The sequence below is a fragment of the Ambystoma mexicanum genome, chromosome 4p (assembly GCF_040938575.1).
Source record: "Ambystoma mexicanum isolate Mex_15411 chromosome 4p, UKY_AmexF1_1, whole genome shotgun sequence".
Lineage (NCBI taxonomy): Eukaryota > Metazoa > Chordata > Amphibia > Caudata > Ambystomatidae > Ambystoma > Ambystoma mexicanum.
In genome coordinates this window covers 505,632,732-505,652,415 of record NC_090927.1, presented here as the reverse complement: position 1 = coordinate 505,652,415, position 19,684 = coordinate 505,632,732, and the positions used below count along the sequence as shown (strand labels likewise).

The window sequence follows — 19,684 nt, the reverse complement described above, 5'->3', positions numbered from 1 at the left end:
TTTGGGCGTCTTTGACTTGATCCAATAATCCGGGAATAATGGGCAGTGGATAATGTTTTTTTACTGTGATCTGGTTTAATGCGCAATAGTCAATGCAAGTCCTCAAATCTCCTTACTTCTTTGGTACGAAGAATAGGGGACTTGCTGCCGGTGATTTAGACGGGCGGATAAATCCATTTGCCAGGTACTGATCAAGATAAGATTTCAAATGGAGGTTTTCTGGTTCAGTAAGTGCGTAGATTCAGCCACAAGGAATTTGCGCACCAGGTAAGAGGTTGATCTGACAATCGTAGGGTCTGTGCGGTGGTAGAATATTGGCTTGTTCTTTCTGGAACACGTCTTGAAAATCTTGGTATTCATTTGGTAGAGTACTAGTCACACCTAGTACAATCGCCGCCGTACTGGGAGTAGCAGATGTACATAAGTCTGTTTTCCCCTTTTCTTGGTAATAACAGGTGCAAGCACAATCATCGGAAAAGGCCAACTTCTTGGCACGCCAATCTATAAGAGGGTTGTGAGCTACCAACCATGGCATCCCTAAGATTAGTTCAAACTGACGAGCTTTGATGAGATCGAATGCAATAGATTCTCGGTGTCCATCCTGGCACAGTAGGGTTAGTGCTGCTGTACATTGGGTTACTGGCCCGGAAGCTATTTCTGTCCCATCAACAGTAGTTACCTTTTCAGTAGTCGATTTAGAGCATAAGGGAAGCCCCTTCTCTGCTGCCAGATCTTGGTCTACATAATTCCCAACTGCTCCGCTGTCTATGTATGCTTCGACAGCATGCATCCAAGACGGTTATTGGTGATTGATCAAAATGACTGATAATGCAAAGTGTGAGGTCTGTGGCTCATCCTTCTTGCTCGACAAGCGGACCTCTACGCTTGCCGGGATTGGTAGTTTTCCAACTCCTTGTTATTATCTTCCTTCTCTGTGGCTCCAACAGTTCTCTTTGGTGGTTTCTCTGGACATTCTTTGAGGAAGTGGCCTGATTTTCCGCAATATAAGCATAATTGCTGTTGCCTTCTCTTGTCTCTTTCAGTTTTAGTTAAAGGGGGCCGTACACCTCCGATTTGCATGTATTCTACCGTGTTTTCCAATGTACGTAGAACATTATCCTTTGACCGGACATACACAGCTCGAGTGTCTAACCTTATCCGGCCCGCTTTTCAGTCTTGTAATCTGTGATCTAATTGCACCACAAGGTTGATGAATTCTGCACAGTCTTTAGGTGGGTTAACCACTTGAGCAAGGACATCCTTTAGTTCCCCTCGTAGACCCCGATGAAATAGTGTGGTCCTTTTTTCCTCAGGTCACCCAGCTTCAATGACTAATCTGTTAAATGTTGCTATATATGTAAGCAAGTCTTGACTTCCTTGACGGAGTGACAAAAGTTTGTTGTCTAATGCTTGGCCTTGGGTATGACGTGCAAAGAGTTTTTCCATTTCCATCTGGAACCCCCCAAAGTCATGTAACAACGGGTTATCCTGACTTACTAATGGTAACGACCAATCCGCAGCACTGCCACTCAGATATGACAAGACAAAAGCAACCCACGCTTGGTAGTTAGGAAAAGCCCCAGGTCTGCAAAGGAAATGAAGACGACACTGGTTCATGAACGTTGCGTACTTCTTGGGGTCCCCTGTAAATCGTTCAGGTGGAGCTAAAGGAACTGCCCCAGGAAGGGTTATTTGGACTAGATTGGTGGAAGAAGTTGGTACAGGTGCTGGCGGAATGTTACCAGGCAATGGGGTCTGTCCTGCCTGTGATTGGAGCAGTTGTCTACTTATTTCGTCGGTAAGATCCTTAGTAACAATCAAATCCCTCCAAAGAGCATTGGTTTCTTGCCTGGCTGATTGTACTTCAGCGCTTAATTGTCCCAACAACTGAGCTAACTGGTCAATCTCTGAAGTCTCCATGACGCCCAGGTGGATAATATTATTGAGGCTTTGTGTTCTGTTACGCTCAACTGGTATCCACAGGGATGCCACTTGGCCCTGGTTGGGTGATTTGTCCTCTCGAACCTTCTTGCGGTCCCTTGGTAAGGCCTCTGGTTAAAGATGGGTCTGCAACATAGGAGAGCTGGATTCAATTGCAGATTGTCTTTATGTTTTCCCACCTCCCTTGGCCTCAACTCCTTCCTCTCCTCAACGCCTTCTCCTCACCTTAATATTGTAAAAGGTGGATTCTCCGTCCTGCTTCTCGTGGCATGGCAGTGGCGCGTAGATGTGGAGGGCGAGCAGCGACCAAGTTACTTCAGTGGTGCAAGCCCCCTGTGGGAATCCAGGCCTGCTGCGACTCCGTAGGTTTGCTGCTTTACAGTCTTTATATGCAGTTCTTATGTTCCTCTTAGTTCAAATAATAATGTCTTGCTTCTTTCCTTTTAGGTATGGAAAGGTATTTTGGTGTTGTCATGCAGTTTGAAGATGAGCATGGGCCGGTAGGCGAAAGCGCGGTGTGCGCGATGCTGTCCAATGAGTAATGCGTGATGCGCGGCGCATTTTCGCCTTTTATATTGCTAACCTGTGTCATTTCTCCCCTTGCAGGTCGCGATGTTCTACGCCGAGCGCCGTGATGTTCCAGCAATGATACTGACTAGGTGATGACTACACAGGTAAGAATTGTGTGGCTTTCTTCGTTCAGGAGGAAAAGGGAGTAAACGCTTATTAATGCTTTCTTTCTTCCTTCTCTTTCCAGGTTATGGTATTCCAGGATGCATGTGGTGCAGGATGATGGAGTTTGTACCTTCAGGTGAGTGGAACTGAAGTCGGCGATGGATTGAAGACAGGATACGATTCCAGGTAAGTTTTGTAGTGTTCTTTCTCTCTCTGCAAGTCCTTGGTTTCAGGTACGCTGGCATCAAAGAACGAGACACAGTGAGCATTACGCTGCCCACAGCAGAATAACACAAAGTGTGTTCTGCTGTTTGGTTGTGGTTTAAATAATCTCAGGTAAAGTAGTCCAGATAAAATAGTCCCATGCCTGTCACACCCAAAGTAGTCCAGGTAAAGTAAAGTAGTCCCAGGCCTGCCACACCCAAAAGACTAGACCGCATAGCTCAGTTCCTTGTAACTGAGCTATGTGTGTGCCTCCATGTTGGCTGAACCCCCCAAGTTAAATAGTCTCAAGTAAATAGTCCCATTCTAATGTTGGTCTTCATGATGGTTATGAGCCTGGCGCCAAAGGGTCTTGGATAAGGTTTTAAGGCCTTTGACCTGGCCCTAACTGGAAGGCTGACTTGCCAGTGAGGGCCAGGGTTAAGGGTCATGACAGCACCATTGACACTGGCAGAGGCCTATTGACTCTGGCTAAATCTGTTACAACTGCCTTCTCTAGATTGCTTTTCCTCAAGAAATGTGTTGGTGCACCTAAGCTCTTATAACCACCTTTCCTTCCCTTTCTAAGTATTGTTGAAGTGCCATTTTGCTCGGTTTTCACTCAAGTATTGCTTATGCTAAAGTACTGCCTTGCCTAACCTGCTCACAATCCTCTTGGGAAGTGTTGCTGGTGTGTATCTGAGTCTAAACCTGAATAACTTGTCCTTGCCCTCCCTTTTGAGAAATTGCTAGAGTGTCATTTCTGCTTGATTTACACTGTGCCGTTTTGCTCAGTTTTCACTCTTGCTCAAACTTGTCTACAATTTAAATAGGGAGTTGTGTATACTTTTCTTTACTGTTTTAATTTACTTTAATACTAGTGACTTGTGTGCTGATTTAAGAGTGTGTAAAATAAATATATATATTCTTTTTGATACAAAGCTTTGGTCAGTGTTTCCTTGTTCCATAGTACTGTAGTCTTATTGTGTAAACCCTGAAAACTGCTCATCTCCCTCTTGAGATATGTCTGGCTGCTCAGCCACAGCTACCAACTAAATCTGTGTTTTACAGCCTGATACCAAAGGGGATTTATTGCATATATCTGTAGTCCTAATCTTCTGTAGTGCTCCCTAAGGGAACTGCACAGGATTCTGCCTAACACAGGCCTTCCGCATTGTGTGTTCCGGGGTAGTGATTATCCAAAGTTTGCTGGATTTTCTTTGTGAGTTATGTCTCCTCTACTGAAGTCCCTTAACGTGTGTGTCAGGGTCAAAGAGCTTCCTTAGCCTATTTGCTGTTCGAGCTGATCCGTGCTTTCAGTGCTGCTCAATCGGCTGCTATTCAGTGGGGCACAGCTGGTCTCCCCACAGGTGGGTGATTCAGGGGCTACATTTGTTAACGGTGCTGGGCTTCCCCTTTTCCCTGCGTGTGTTTGGTCCGCTGCTTTGTCCGCCCCTTCCCTCAAGTGGGCTTATGCGTGTTGTCTGCCCTGTGTTGCGCTGCGCGTGTTATTGCGGCCGCTCCTCTCAGTGTTACACTGCTTACTTGTTTTGGGCCTGAGCCTGTTGTTTTTTCCTCATTGCTGCCTCCGCTTACAGCCGTGACCACGCTGGGCTGGGGGATCGCCACCTCAGTGCTTCGGTTCTCCTTCCTGCTATTTCATACGGGCGGGCTGCCCGCTGCAGTCTCCCTAGTCACTGTTATGGTGATTTGGGGTTCCGGCTGTGTTTACGCAGCCAGTCTCACACCGGGTCTTGTGGGTTCCGGAATTTGTCCTACTGCCGAGGTTTCTCCTGCTCTGTTCGATGGTTGTGGCGCTGCGACACCGATGAGCAGGTGCGCCTTTCTTACATTTATTTTCACCCGCCTGCAGTTTCAGTCATGCCGCCACCCAGCGCATCCTCTGGGTCGCATTGGTAGGAGAAAGAATTAAGATTCCCCCTGCTAATAGCGCAGGGAGCTCTTGATTCTATTAAAGACAAGGAGGCGAGCATTAAGATTCTTCTTCTTTATTTTGCACTCTCCAGCAGTTTCAACAAAATATAAACTTTGAAACTTTTCATTTCATAAAATCTAACTTTTTTTTTTCTTTTTTAAACCAAACTTCAAGTCCTATGAATCCTGTAGTCCCATAGTCTCTGTCCATGTGACCTAGACCTTCCTGTCCCTTAGTCCTTCCTCTTCTTGACTGCTCGAACTGCAATCTTTTCCCAAACTGTGTAACCAACTGGTCAACTTGATCTGAACTTCTGCTCAGAGCTGGGTTGGCCTCTCACACTTGAACTTGCGAGCTCGCTCCCGGCAATGCGGTTCTGTAAACGTTTCAGCTGTTCTTTTGCTCATCCCCTAATGTCAGCAGGAAACAAAGATACATATTAGGTCGGGGAATACACACCCTATTCTGGAAGGAATAATCATATTAATTATAGACATTGCATCAAGTCATTCATTTCATCGCATCTGCTTGTGTATTCGGGACGGGAATTTAATGCTAGCCTCCTTGTCTTTAATAGAATCAAGAGCTCCCTGCGCTATTAGCAGGGGGAATCTTCATTCTATGTCAAGACGGAGGCGAGCATTAAGCTTGTTCAAAGCTTCTCACTACTGAATCAGCTATTGTATTGATCGGTCTAAAATAGAACGTTCTAAACGTTGAATCACTGGCCCAATCTGCTGCTTTCATGATGTCTTGCAACGCTGCGCCTTGACCTAATGCTTTTGAGGCCATCGCTCCTCTAACTGAGTGCGCCCCAAATCTGGACATATCGATGCCTGCCAGGTTCCATCTCGCTATCGTGGCAGTAGCTACTCCCTTATGTGGCTTTCTGCGCGCTATCAAAAGCTGTGTTATTCCTGCCGGCCTCACTTCTGCTGTTCTAGACTCGTACTCTCTAATACATGTAGCCACACACCACTTGGGTGATCTTGCATATACGGGTAAGTAATTGATGAAGAGTCTGTTTTTGTCCTTCTAACTATGTTGAATGTCACTCCTTCCGGACCTATTGATCTCTAGAGCCTTCACGTCTGCTACTCTCCTGCAAGATACCATGCACAGGAGCATAGCTAGTTTTCCGGATAACTGTCCCAGGGACAGATATCTGTTGTTAGGCCAATCTGCGAGAAATCTCAGCACTATGGAAACGTCCCATAAGGTTTCGTATCTTGGCTTTGGAGCTTTCCTAAATCTAATCCCTTTCAACAGTCTGATCACTGCTATATTCTCTCTTATTGGGGTTCCCTCTATCGGTAAATGCCCTGCCGAAATTGCGGACCTATAGACTCCTATAGTCATGTAAGCCTTACCATCCTGTAATAGTTCCGCTAGGAAATTTAGTACTTCGACTAGAGGGGCAGAAACGGGATGACTTTTTCTCCTTCTGCACCATGTCGACCATCTATTCCAAGCTGCGTCATAGCTCCTTCTGGTGGAAGGTGCCCAAGACTCGGCGATGAGGCTTGCAGCCTGCGCGGAAATTCCCGGGAGATTCCAGCGTCTCCTGCTATCCTTCACGCCATCAGCAGCAGGGTCCCCTTCACTCTCAGAGGGTGAAATGACCCAGCTGGGTCCGTGAGCAGGTTCACTCCTTGAGGTAATAGTCTTGGATAGTCTATGAGCAGTTCCATGAGCGTCGGAAACCATACTTGCGATTTCCAAATCGGGGCTACTACTATGAGGCTCGCTGCTTCTCTGCGCACTTTCGCTAATACCCTGCTCAACATTATAAATGGCTGGAAAGCGTAGAGTGTCTGCTCTCTCCAGTCCTGCAGGAAAGCGTCCGCCTCAGCTACTGCTGGATCTAACCTCCAGCTGAAGAACCTTTCTTTCTGTGCGTTCAGTCTGGACGCAAACAGATCTGTGTGAATCGGTCCCCACAGTTCTTCCAGCTGGCGGAATGTTTCTCGATCCAGCATCCAATCGCTGGAGTCCGAGAGGTATCTGGAGTTCCAGTCCGCAATCACATTCAGCGAGCCTGGCAGATACTCGGCTACCACTGACGTCCCAGAATCCAGGCAGGTGTGCCAAAAATCCTTGGCTATCTCCGCCAGCAATCTGGATCTCGTCCCTCCTAGATGATTTATGTATCTGACTGCTGAAATGTTGTCCATCTTCAGCAGAATACAGGAGTTCACTTTTCCTTTCGTGAAAGCCCTGATCGCAAATGATCCAGCTAACAATTCCAGACAGTTGATATGAAGCTGAAGTTCTTCCGCGCTCCATCTCCCCCCTGTCTGGAGATTCCCGCATCGGGCTCCCCATCCCGCTCGGCTGGCTTCTGACTCTATTATCAGATCTGGACGGTCGCCGAAGATGGCTCTCCCGTTCCATGCTTCCATATTCGCTAACCACCACTGTAGTTCTGTCCTGGATTCCTGATCGATCTGAACTAAGTGATGATAATGCAGGCCCTGCCGTAGATGTTTTATTTTCAGTCTTTGCAGGGCTCGATAGTGAAGCGGGCCTGGGAAGATTGCTTGTATCGAGGCTGCTAATAATCCTACCACTCAAGCTACAGTGCGGAGGGAGATCACTGTTTTGCTGAGACAAGCTCTCAATTCCCTTTTTATGTCTCGTATCTTCCTGCCGGGAAGCTCTAGAGTAGCTGTCCTGGTATCCAGGATAAACCCTAAGAATTCTAACCTCTTGGTTGGTATCAATTCCGACTTCTCCTGATTCACTAGAAAACCCAGGGACGTCAGGAGCTTCACCACCCAGTCGGCTTGATAACAGAGAGTCTCCTTGCAGCTGGCCATCAGTAGGATATCGTCCAGATATATAATCATCCGTATCCCCTTTTCCCTGATCGCCGCTGCAACCGGTTTCATGATCTTCGTGAATGTCCACGGCGCTGAGGCTAGCGCGAAAGGCATCGTGGCAAATTGCCATAATTTCCCGTCCGAGTCGAACGCTAGGAAGGGGTGAAATTCTTTGTGCACTGGTATTGTGAGGTATGCATCTTTCAAGTCTATCCTCGCCAGCCAATCGTCTTGTCTGAGTGTATCCCTGAGTTGATGGGTCCCTTCCATCTTGAAATGGTTGTAGACTACCCATCCGTTCATGTTTTTCAGGTTTATCACCGGTCTTACTTTGTCTTTCCAGTGGACTAAAAACATAGTGCTCACGAATTTCGGGGGCAATTCGCATTGCTCTATCGCTTGTTTTTCCGCTAACTTTTGCAACTCTGTGTGTAATAGCCTTTTTTCTATTTGGGTCGTGGCTAGAGGACGGGGAATATGACTCTGAACGGGGGTCTCTATGAAGTCTATGTGCATGCCTTTGACTGTTTGCAGAACCCAGGCGTCGCTGGAAAGCGTGCGCCAGTTCTCCCAGAATAGTGCTGTCCTCCCCCCAACTGGCGGGTATGCAAAGACTCTCACCTGTGGGGAAGTTGTGTCCTCTTCTCTGTCCTCTGCCTCTCCTCCCTCTCGGGAATCAACCTCTCGGTGGAAAGAATATGGCTGGTTGCCTGTTCTCCCAGTAGGTGTTCCTGTTTCCTTGAGGCCTTCTGAACACCTGATAGCGACCGGTCGCTCGGCCTCTGGACCGACCGGTCCCGCTAAAAACTCTCCCGGGAAAGATCTTTTTCATAGAGGCCTGGGCCTTTTCTAATGAGGTAAAGGTTCCCACGAACCTCCCCATTTCCTTGCCAAACGTGTCGCCGAATAAGAGTCCTTGCGCCGCCTCGCCTGCTTCATACGACGACAGGTCTCCTAGTTTGTTGTCAATTTTAAGCAGAAGGCCTCTTCGGCGTGCTGATGAGATCGCACAGTTCGCGTTGCCTAAGAGGCATACGGCCCTCTGTGCCCAGTTGGCTAGGACTGCGGGGTCCACTTCCTCCCCTGTGTCTTTGGCCCATTCTGCCATGTCCATAATTTTCGCTAATGGACCAGCCAGGTCCAAGACATTTTCCTGGCAGCTCTTCCAAGAGCGGTCTATGCCCTTCCTGGGATCTCTGTTCGACTTGGAAACGAATGAGAGCATCTTCGGATCGAGTTCTGGTGCTTCCGCCACCTTGCCCGGTAAATCCGGCTTGGGACACTCCGCTCTCATCCGCTGCCTGACTTCCTTCTCTAGAGCCTTACGCAACCTCTTCGTCATGTATTTAGCTACCCTCGGTGAGGTTACCCATTCGGAGGATCTGGGATTTCTTATTTCTTCTGTTTGAAACATATATGATGTTTCCTCCTCCTCTCGGTTATTCATTTTCCTGAGTTTTTTCCTCGGAGGAGGCTGGCTCTCCTCGTCCCCTTCATTATCTGCTTCCTCCTGTGAGGAGGCCGGGGATTCTTGAGGATCCTCCTCTGGGGAGTACTCCTCTCTGCTGCCCATATTGTCATCCCCTGGGTAGGGGGTCTCGAGGCTCGGCACCTGTATTTTCCTCATGAACGCTTCCCTGAGCTTACTGAAAGCGTCCGGAGCCTCTAGGGCCATTAGTCCTGCCCCTTCCATCTGGCCCGGGGGGGTCAGAAGAGTCGCCGCTCTTCCGGGCCTTGATACATCCCTTTGGACCTTTCGAGGAGGTCCTAGTGGACGTGCTTTCTTCGGTGCTTGAATTATTTTTGCTCAAAAAGATTTCAATAGTCTGGAGTCTCTCCTGTAAGGGTCTAACTCCTTGAGCTACTGCCTCTGACAACGAATCTCCCAGCACTTCCTTAAAACTGTAGGCCAGGTCTTCATAGCCTGCCTCCTCATCACTCCATTCAAAATTGGACATCTCTTGTGCTGACAGGTGCCTTGAAATGACCTTAGAAAGGTGTAGTGGCACGTCCACTGATTCGCTTTATGAGACTGCACCTTCTTTATTTCCAGTACAAGACTGTGATCTTTTTAGGGATTCTTTGTACTATCCCTTGAGTGAGTACTCACTGAAAAAGCTCAGTATAATAAAAACCAACGTAAACTTGGCAGAATACATGTAAATTTGGAGCTAATTCTTGCTCCGTATTACTGCATGCTCAAAAATCTCCTTCGCACTGGAGAATTTCGAAAAAGGCCCCTTCCCCCCAAGGGAGGGGGCCTGTCATGCGAGCGTGACGCTCGTATTAATGTGGAGGGGAATCCCTCTTTACGCGAGTCGCGCTCGCTCTCCGGCCCCTCCTCCACAAGGGTGGGGGCCGGAGCTGCTCCTCTGCGCGGCCTCCACGAAGAATCCCTCGAATTCCGAGGGTGGGGGCCGCCTACGCAGTACGCGAGCGGGGAAAGAAGAGCTTTCCCACTCGCAATGAGCTCCGCCCCCGCAAGGGTGGGGGCTAGCCCGTTCTCGGCACATGTGAAAGCGCTGCGGGGCTCGTGAGGGGGAGATCTGCAGGCCCCTGGGGTGCCGGTAGTGCGGCACGGGGCCGCGGATTCCTCTCACACCAAATTAACACGCCATCAAACAATTTCTCAATAAAACGCTGTGCTGCTGCGCGTTTATATAACAACATAAGTCATAACGTGCTATACTATACTACTAACACGTCGAACTATAAACTATAAACACTGAATTACGGAGCACCAAGAAAACTACTTATCTTTTGGAGAGCAGAAAAAGAAGAGGAAGGACTAAGGGATAGGAAGGACTAGGTCACATGGACAGAGACTATGCTTAATGCTCTGCTCCGTCTTGACATAGAATTGATACTGAGAGGAACTAGGTTAGAGGAAAGAACCCAAAGGGTGGGTGGCTAATAAGAATGCAAACCATGGGAACGCAAGTGAACTAGTCAGTCTCCCTAGCGTGAGGAACGGGTGACTGCTCAGACCGGTAAGCATTGTGTCAGAGCTCTGATATGGTCCGATAAGAACCAGCGTAGTAGATGCACTTGTTTGTGGTTTCTGCAGAGGATTACGACACGCAGAAGGAAAAACAGCCGTGAATCGCAGACGTTTTGTCCGAATGGAAGTTGGAACAAACAGCGAGTGGCGAGTTTTATGTCCCGAAGAGAGTGGAGTAAATTTGACAAGATCGGGCAGACTTAAGTTTTAAAAGACTCGAATTGAGACACTAACAATAGAAAAAGAGTGATTGAAATTACTGCGAGCGCGCCCAGAGACATTACCTGATGGTGGTCCTCAAAGAGTTTTTGAATGGGTGAAAAACAAAATGCTTAATGGGAGTGGTCGAAATCCTGCAGTGAAGGGAAAGAGCGCAGGAATGCGGCGTCTGGTTATAAATAGATATTTTAGGGTTGAGGGGACCTTGCTGCCCGGGTTAAGAAGAGAAAAGAGTCTCATGGTGCCGCGATAATTGTTTAGGAAGAGGTTAATGGAGTGATGAAGTATGGCAACGGTCAACCCATTTTCTATTTGACACGTTTTGTATTTTTCTGCATCTTTCTGCAGACTGCTTGGCATTTTTCCAAAAGCCGTTGTGAAAAGAGGAAAAACTCGGCTGACATAAATACCCCATTTAAAATGAAATGTATGAACGGGCTTTTTCTGTATGAACATGGAGTGAGGGAAATGCACAGAGGCTGCAGTGAATCAAGACACGCCTTAACCACCGTGGTCAAACCTTAACTCGCAGCAGGTGAGTGTGTGCACAATGCAATCTGAAAAGTGCCTAGCTAAATATTAGGGAATTGGTTCCCCACGCGCAGATTAAAAGTGCCAAAGACAAACAGTATTTAGATCATGCTGTTTAAAAGCGGGTAATTTATACCGTTTAATGTGTCATTTTCTTTAGGGTATACCTGCAAACGGTGGGAAAAAAAGGGAAGTGAAAAAACGGACTGTATGACCAACAAGAGGTCGCCAAAGACAGTTGTGTCAAAGAAGACACCATATGAAGCTCTATTATGGGATGACGACTCTACGATGATATGTAAACAGATGCCTGTCCCAATCAGCACCCACTTGTCTAGTGGAACGAATACACCAGGTCCAAACACTCAGACCTAAACGTGACAAATGCTCACACCAGCTCACTATTCCTACCTTTTAATGGAACTAAAGCCTGTGGCTCCAGTTTTGAGGTACTAACACCAAAATCCTGGCTCTCACTTCCACTTGAACTCAGAACAGAAACTTCCCTCATGGCTTTCAGAAAGGCACTGAAAAACAAACTATGCTCCGCACCTGCTCCGCTGTCTCCCCTGTAACCTTGGAACAAGAGCAGCGTATGTACCTAGCCACGGACCCTGTACCTAGCGTATGTACCTAACCACTGACCCTGTACCTAGTATTGTAACTATGTCAACCTGCTGCCAAGTGAAAATGCTGTAACAGCGCCTTGATGCCCGAGGGCAGTTTGTGTGCTTTATAAATGGAAATAAATAAAAAATAAAAAAATAAGTAAACTTGTGGATATACATTCATTTTTATTGAGTGTAAGAGGAATGAAACATGTTGGGCGTGATAGTAGTGGTGAAAGTATGTAGAATGAATGACATTGATGTAAGGAGATCATAATTATATGATGGTGCTAATATTTTTTTGGTGTCCCTATGGTGTTTTATTAAGAAAATGCTGAAGTACACTATTGTTTGCTGTATCCACACAATGGAGAAAGATGTGTTGAATTGGAAGGCTGCTGTGATTATTTTTTTTTAATTTTCTTTTTTTTTTATAATGCACTGTATTAAATAAAATATTTTGTAATTCATAATGGATGGGTTTTGAGGAAGAATTTATTTGGGCCTGCATATAAGTGGGGGGTCGCATTCCTATTAGAATGCTATTTTGTTTACCCATAGGGAAAATGACACAGGACCATTGGAACATTGTACAGTTTAAGTATTTGTAGAGGGGGATTGTTCCTTTCAATCGTTAAACAGACCCTCTAGTCTATTTTGGAGTATTATAGGTTCATCAACTGGTACACGGACTGATAGACGTTGCAAAACAGACATATTTGTACAGACGGATGCTTCCAGATCCTGTTTGCCTTTCAAGCACTTATTAAAACGTGCCTTGCTGCCTTGTCTGTCCGTCTTCGCATGTGTTTCTGTATTCACATGTTTGTACAACATGCGTTTCGTTACCTGTATGCACAGTCTAAGTACTTGTTTCTAGAACGTGTGTGCCAGTACTTGTACATCTGCATCGCCACTGACGTAAAGGGGGGGCCGCAACCCCCGCGGTGCTGGGGCCCTGCCAGCACATGTCCTGGGAGGGGGCCCCACTTAATGGAGAAAAAAAATATATTTAAAAAAAAAACTTTTCTTTTTGAATTCACTCTGCCTTCATAAAGAAATTATTTCTGTAACAGAAATAATTTCTTTATGAAGGCAGAGTGACTACAAAATTTTCTTTTTGAAGTCCGAGGGCTCCTCCCACTCCATGACCCTATGCTGGAGGCCTCCATGTCATAGGGGGAGGGGAGCCCTGTGATTTCAAAATAAATAGTTTATTTTTGAAGTCACTCTGCCGTCATAAAGACATTATTTCTGCTATGAGAATCATAACGGAAATCATTTCTTTATGAAGTCGGAGTGACTTCAAAAAGAAACCATTTCTTTTTGAAGTATTGGGCTCGCCTCAACCCCATGACGTGTGCCTGTGTGAGTGTATGGTGAAAGGGTGAACGTGTGTGTGTGTGTGTGTGTGTGTGTGTGTGTGTGTGTGTGTGTGTGTGTGTGTGTGTGTGTGTGTGTGTGTGTGTGTGTGTGTGTGTGTGTGTGTGTGTGTGTGTGTGTGTGTGTGTGTGTGTGTGTGTGTGTGTGTGTGTGTGTGTGTGTGTGTGTGTGTGTGTGTGTGTGTGTGTGTGTGTGTGTGTGTGTGTGTGTGTGTGTGTGTGTGTGTGTGTGTGTGTGTGTGTGTGTGTGTGTGTGTGTATATGTATATATATATATAGATGGTGAAGGGGGTGTGTGCTTGTGTTCAGGGGCGCAACCAAACCTTCATTTCAGGGGGCTAACCCTTGAAATGTTGGAAGAGGCGCTAACTTCACAGGCGGTGGGGGAGGGGCAAACCTATTTGTGTGGGGGGCATCTCATTTTTTTATGCATTTTAATGAGACTATTGTAATGGAGCTTCAATGTTACAAGCAGTTAACTCTCTCCTTTAAGGTTGAAAGCACCCACTGATGTGAGAATGAGTGGTCTCCTGTTCCTCTCTACCCTTCCAATCACTCCCCTGGCATTCAAGTACTGAACCCACATCACAATTTCAATTGCGTAAAAACGTTGGCATTTGAATGCAGGTACCAACAGTTAAATTCTTTATGTTAGTAATTGCTGGGCTCTTGTTAACAGCAAAACCCTGGTACCGTTTAACATCTGTTCCTGTTCTGTCCAACAACTGCTCTGAAGATCATCCAGGTCTAGTCAACATACCCCAAAATTTTGGCCGGGGGGTGCTGAATCCCAGTCAACTCAATGGTGTTGCACAACTACTTGTGTTTAATGCCTTGATTACTTATTGGTAATCTTCATTACTCCTAACCATATTCTTCCTCGTCCTAGTACTTGTGTATGCAGCAGTACTGTATCAGACAATCTGCCTCATACACAAGTACTGGGATGAGGTAGAGGTACATGGAGGTAATGCCTGACTTAGCTACCTGTAATATTTGTTACTCCTAGTCCCACTCTTCCTCATCCCAGTACTTAACTATGAGGCAAGGAGCCTCAAATGTAATCTCTGGGACAAGGAAAATGGACGTGGAGGTTATTCTGGGCCAAGGAGGTTGGGGTAGGGGTGGGAGGGAGAGGGGATGTGTGTAGGGGGCAGGATTGTGCGACAAATCATAATGGTTGTCCATATCCAGGCTAAGCAGGCACGATAAGCGATATTAGTGGCTAAAGAGGGATTTTGAGGCAGCCAGTCTAGTCATTCCTCAGTTTGGTATGACTTTTCGTTAACTGGGAATTTCTGATAAAGCAGTCCTGCTAAGTGTAATTACCTGGCTAGACTGGCATTTGGGTGGTGCCAGTCTAGCCGTTTCTTACTGGGCATCTGTGATAAAATGATTTATGATATAAGCCATTTATAACACGCCTGTACACAAGTGTTTCTAGGCACGACAAGACAAGGGAGGGAAGATAGAGGAGGACAAGACAAACAATCTTACTAGGCCTTGTGTCATTCAGATCGTGAAAGTGCGAGACCGAGAAGTGCAAAGGGAAAGGGAGGGTGAAATGCAAGGGAGGAGGGGAAAAAAAGGGCAGCAATGCTCTGAGTAAATGCAGCCAGTGCAGCGCGGCTCTGGGTAGTGCAAGGAGAACAAGGGACTGTAGGGTTACTGTTACAGTCCCTAAGTGCGTGGTAGGCCCAGAGGCAGTGCAGGGGTGGCTGATCAAGAAAGAGCCTGGACTCAGTGAGACTCAGCCAAGCAACAAGTTGGTACAGCAGATAGGTAGGTCAGGTAGCCCAGCAGGGGAGGGAAATCTATAAAGCGTAGGAGAAGAGGAACATTTTGAGCTGCTTCCGGAACTTCAGGTGGTCCGGCTCAAGTTTGAGAGGGGCAGGGAGGCCATTCTAGAGGGAGGCACCTGCAGAGGAGGGGGATCTACCCCCACTCTTTCCCTAGAGAAGCATCTATTCCTTAGAGAGTTGAAGGTAGCTGAGAGAAGGGCTCGAGAAGGAACATATTTTGGGAGAGAGGGTGTTAGCTGTAGTGGGCCCTGGGACCATAAAGCCTTGTGGGCAATGCAGAGCATCTTGAACTTGATCCTTGCCGCAACCGGGAGCCAGTGGAGAGATTTCAGGGCTGGAGTGATACAATCCCTGGGCTTGAGGCCAAGGATAAGTCTTGCAGTCCTGTTCTGGATTAGTTGCAGAGGGCAGAGAGTAGAGTAAGGCAGCTTGAAAAAGAGGCTGTTGCAGTAGTCCAGCCTAGAGAGAACCAGGGCTCTGGAGACAGTGAGCTTCTGGGGGAAAGTGAGAAAGGGAAAAGTCCCTTTTAGGAGGAGCAGCTGGTAGTGGGACTTCTTGGCAACATCCGAGATGTGAGAGGAGAGAGTGGAGTGAAAGATGACACCAAGGTTTTTTTTGCCTCGCAGGAATGCGAAGGAAGAGGGCCCAAAGCGGGCAGGCAGAGTGAGAGAGGGAAAGCAGGGGCAGGGGTCCCAATGAGAAGGCTCTCCATCTTAATGGAATTAAGGCAGAGATCGTTGGAGGCACACCAATCCTGAATCGAAGATGGATGGTCAGGAATGAGCGAGAGAGGAGAGGAGTATGAGGGGAGTCTGAAGGAAAGCTGAGTGCCATCTGCATAACACTGAAAGTAAGAGGAGAAGGTAGAGATCAGGTGGGCCAAAGGGGCGAAGTAGAGGTTGAAAACTCAGGGTGAGAGGATGGAGACCTGGGGAATGCCACAGGTATAGAGAGATGTGGCGGAGAGAAAAGGACCAAGTTGGACCTGCAAGGGGCAGTCCAAGAGGAAGGAGGTCAGCTGCTCAAGGGCCTGATCTGTGATGCCTAGGTTGTCATGGAGTCGATTATCAGGATGGTGTGGTTGACCGTGTCGAAAGCAGAGGAAAGATCAAGGAGGATGAGGACAGAAGGAATGCTGGAATCGAGGTTAGAGAGCAGATCTTCACTGGTGTTCAGGAGAGGAGTTTCCGTGCCTCTGGCAGCTCTGATGCCAGACTGATACTCATGTCGACAACCAACAGATTCAGTGTGGAAAGTAAGCTGGGAGATGGCTAGCTTTTCCAGCAGTTTGCCCAGGAAAGGGGTGATGGAGATTGGCATATAGTTTGGATCGTCAGACGGCTTCTTGAGGAGTGGGTGCACAAAGGAGTGCTTAGGGGGAGAGGGGAACTTTCCAGTGGCGAAAGATTGATTACAGAAATCAGCCAAGGGTCTCAATATGGTCCTTGATGGTTCTGGAGGAGCAGGGGAGCACCGTTCTGCACAACACTTTCATAGATCGGACTTGTCTAGAAACCATCAGGTGTTGTCAGAGAGAAAGAGGAAAAAGGAGGAAGAGAGGTAGAGATGGCCAAAGTGGGGTTGGGAGAGGGAGAGGAAGAGGAGATGGAGGACAGGATGTCCTGAGTTTTAGCAGAGAAGTGAGAGGACAGAGCCATACATGGGAGGGAACAGGAGCGGTAAAGACATCAACAGGATTGACCAATTCCTTGCAGATTTTAAAGAGTTTGGCCGTGTTGTTAGAGTCCAGGGAGATGCAGGCTTGAAAGCGTGTTCTCTTCTTGATGAGTGTCATTGCTTCGACTGCCATTTTGGTGCAACCAATCTAGGTATGTCTGTCATGATGCCTACCTCCAAGGAGCCAGGTCCTACCCAGCAACCCCAGAGGCAGGCATCATTTCCCCCAGGGGAGTGCCAGCGGGCCCAAGGTGGGGCCCTTTGGACGCAGTCCTGGCGCCTTAGGCGCCAGGCTCATGTTGGACCCCTGTCCTGGCGCCTTAGGCGCCAGGCTCATAAAGCTAGACATGTGTTCAAGTGTTTTAATGTGCACTTACCTGATGCAGACCATGCTGCTACATCCAGGCCCTCTTGAGGCCTGAATGGAACTACTTTCCACCCGGGTGTGGTCGGGGAAGGATACATACCTGATCGGTGGAAGGATATACACTGGGAACTTCTTCCAAAGCTATTTAAACCACACCCGATCAGCAACTCACGCTTCGCGTTGTTCTGCTCCTCGCAGCTGGACGCTCACCGTGTCAGCTCCTGCATCTGGACTTCAGCCACGCCTGTCAGCATCCTGGGTCGCCTGCAAAAGGAGATAAGAAGGAATTGGAGAGAAAGAAGACCTTACCTGCTAAATCAGCACCACGGAGACATCACACCCACGATCCTGTAAAGGAAGACATCATTTTTAAAAGCATTTCGCTAAGATCGCTGCAGCGCTGCATTTCACTCACCTATCCTGGACGCATCCATCTTCAGCAGCGATCATCCGGATCCACAGCCACTTCCCAGAGCCTAGAAAGAAAAAGACAAGAACAAGGTGAGAGAAGGAAAGGAATAGGAAAAGCTCAGTTTCCTTCTAAGACTTACCTGTTGGGTAATTCCTATTTCATTTCGGGTCTTGCCGCTTCCAGGCATTCTCCGGACCCCGGCCCCTATGGGGAAAAAAGACAAAGACATTGAATGAGCGAATGCAAAGACATTACCCGAGCGCTCATCCAGAGCTTACCTGTCATTTACTGGAACTGCACGTTTCACTTCGGGTCGGCGCCATATCTCCGGCATTCCGAACCCCGGCCCCTAAGGGGAAAAAGACATAAGCATTAGCACTTGCTGCAACAAGACAATGAACATTATTATTAAGCTTGGACTTTAGAACTTGCAGCAGAACTTTTAAAGCGCCTTACCTGAATAGTCAAGCTTACCTGAACTCCCATCAATCCTCAACCCAGTGAAGTAACTGGGTTTCAACGTGCCCCTGCATCAGAAGCAGGATGGAGAGCTCATCCTTCTTGACCCTAAGGTGAGACTTCACGGGGAATCGTGGAAGGGTATCGTGGAGGGCTGGAGGAGAGTGGGAGGCTTGAGCATAACTCAGTCAGTAGGTAATACTCCCTTTTCACGCACAGGGGATTATTCCTGCGAGCCAGAGAAGCCAGAGTAGAGGGGCCCTTCCTGTCCATCTTCAGGGTCCTGCGCTTCACCATTGAAGAAGCACCAGCACTCGAAGCCAGACCTGCGCCTCCGTGGGAATCAGGTGAGCGTTACAATGTCTAAATGTGGCCTGGCATGCTTTACTGTAATGTTATTACGTGTCTACACTGGTCTACATTGTGCAGCCAGTTGGACATGTTTTAATTGTGGCATGGCATTTTTAATGACAAAGCATTAATGTTCCTGTGCACCTTTGGAGACTTGTATGTATTGGATTGGTGTTACCCTACAAAACAATTGCAAACACTCTGGCTTTTTAGCCAATTTGCTGTATATTGCATCAAAACACATTTTTATATTTATCCTAGTGCAGTGTGCGGCATACCCCTTCAGCAGCACGTTTGTGCGTATTGCTCAAGCGTGATAATCTAGGCCAGCCTAGAGTGTGACGCGACCTGTGATTTGTTGCCGAGTTGGGGGGACCTCCTCAGAATTGCTCGCAGGGGTGCCCCCACATCTTGTGTTACGCCACTGTGCATCGCCTATCACCCAGTACGGTTTCTCAATACCACAGTACCATGGGATGGGGAAAAGGTTCTTTTGTGATGTCCGGAATAAATAAAACGCCAGCAAAATAACGAGTGGAGACATTTATTAGGCGCATGCTCTAGGTGAGCCTTGAGGTGCTGTGAAAACGCAACCAGTCATTTATGATTCGTTTAGTTAGTTGAAGCACGACACATTTTATGGAAGTCTGAAAGCTGAAAGCAAATGAGGCCCTGGAAATAATTTTCAAAGTGGCTCCAAATTACACATTTTCATGCTCAGCAACCCAATCCTTTTCCTATGAGGACATTTGGAAATAAACTAGGTTACCACATAAGAGGCCCAAGGTGCATAGGCCTTCCCGGAAATCCCCAAAGTTCTGTATAAGCAGTCCACCCCCTACTGGGAAGTCTATTTGGAAACCAGAAATAGATATTGATCAATGTGTCTCTGATCACAGACGATGAGTTTGTTTTCAGGTGGTCAGCCAGTGTGCCAGGCTGTGTGGAGAAACTTGAAGACTTGACACCTGACAGAACAGGTCGTTGCTCTAAGAGATGGGTTGTTTGGACGGCTAAGAAATAAAACTCATCCACGCACCCGTGGCAAACATCAATTACTTAAATGTGACAATTAATGAGAGATAAAGAAAACCTGAGAAGAGCAGCACAACAGTGTGTCCCAAGGATTGTGAGTGACTAGTTGTGAAGGTTACTAGCCTCCTGGAAAATACCCATGTTAGTTTTGAGCTACTAATCAAAGACTATTGGACTGGAGAAATGGAGGAATGTCTTTTGAGGAAGGACACATAGTATGTAGGTGTTTAGTAGGTTATGTGCCCACCCATTGACTGCCTATGGC

The 19,684-nt window shown here is 47.4% G+C and overlaps 1 protein-coding gene across 3 annotated transcripts in view; it reads left to right on the top strand.

Moving 5' to 3' along the window:
- The window catches only part of DCDC2C (doublecortin domain containing 2C), a 1,747,636-nt gene that overhangs the window by 954,571 nt on the left and 773,381 nt on the right, over positions 1-19,684 (top strand). The gene's annotated exons all lie outside the window — the stretch shown is intronic.